The 1,291-nt window shown below is 41.1% G+C and overlaps 1 long non-coding RNA gene across 1 annotated transcript; it reads left to right on the top strand.

Annotated features, from left to right (window-relative positions):
* LOC113473054 lies at window positions 1-889 on the top strand. Its single transcript, XR_003395138.1, has 2 exons — window positions 1-106; window positions 706-889. It is a non-coding gene; the product is annotated as an uncharacterized LOC113473054 (long non-coding RNA).
* The last annotated feature ends 402 nt before the right edge of the window (window positions 890-1,291 follow it).

Genomic DNA, 1,291 nt, shown 5'->3' with positions numbered 1-1,291 from the left:
TGCGGGCGAAACGCATGCGCAAGAAGAGGATACGCTGAACGATACGATCCTGTCGGAGGCGCCCAGTAAGGATTTGGCCGGACAGAGGGTGACGGTGACGCATGCGGTAAGTGATCTCCGACTTTTTTAATATTATTTACTGTACTATTTTGTTTGTTGATTGAGAGAGAGGCTGATGAAAAACGCCGACCCCGTCTGTACACGGGTAAAGGCGAAGAAAAAGAAGACTGTATTGTTTTGTTTGTACAAAGTTTACCAAATGGTTAGGGCCTCACAATGAGAGCTTGAACTCAGTTTAAGTTTAACTCCTGGATGAAGCAATCTGATTGGCTGAAAATTTCTAAATCCCGATGAGGGACATACTACGGGATGGCCATGCTACGACACAGACCACACGCGTCTAATTCTAATGTAGCCGTTGTTGCATTGCTACGAAATGAAAACGGCGGTGAAACACTCATCACTCAAAAATCCTAAAGTTTATATCGAAGCCAAACAGTTTGTTTGTCCGAAAGTTAAAACCGAGGAGTTTAAGCTGCTTGATTTTGGTTTGACTTGACAAAAAGAGGTTTGACAGAGGGAACTGTAACAACGGACGTCTTATCGTCCCGAAATCGAGGAGAGAAGGAAGACAGGATTGGAGAAAGCCAACCGTTCCGAGAACGAATGGTATTCAAAACTCATAGGTATTTGCTAATATTTCAGGTGGGTCCGGATGATTTCTACGTACGTGTAATCAAAGACACAACCATCCAAGAATCCATCAACTCCTTACTAAGCGGCCTCAAACCTCTCTCCGCCGCCGATGTTAATATAGGCGACATTTATGCAGGACATTGCGCAGGCGCGTGGTATCGTGTGCGCATCACTAAGCCTCTAGACACTGGATTTGAGGTAAGTACTGCGCACTAAGCCCCTAGTACTGCGCAGTGTCTGATGTTGATATAGGTGACATTCATACTGGACTGGCTTAGTGGTCAAGACGCTAATCAGAAGGAAGTATGTTCAATCCCAGCCGAGGCGTGAAATATTAGTATCAACATTTCGCCAGAATGTAACTGAAAAGTCCCTTTATTCCCACAGTCTAAACAAGGTCTTATGTATCTATTTCTATTTGGTACACTATTTTTAAAATAAAATTACAATTTTTAAAAAGACCCTTACATAAATTAAAAAAAGAGAGAAGTAGGGAAAAAGCAGTTTGGTACTTTTTATTTATAAAGATTACTAATTTAAGTTTTTTCTCTAAAGATTACTAATTTAAGGTTTTTTCTCTAAAGATTACTAATTT

This window comes from Diaphorina citri, unplaced genomic scaffold (assembly GCF_000475195.1).
Source record: "Diaphorina citri unplaced genomic scaffold, Diaci psyllid genome assembly version 1.1 scaffold13703, whole genome shotgun sequence".
In the NCBI taxonomy this organism is placed as follows: Eukaryota; Metazoa; Arthropoda; class Insecta; order Hemiptera; family Psyllidae; genus Diaphorina; species Diaphorina citri.
The sequence above is the reverse complement of the archived record's forward strand: the minus strand, read 5'-3'. Positions and strand labels throughout refer to the sequence as shown.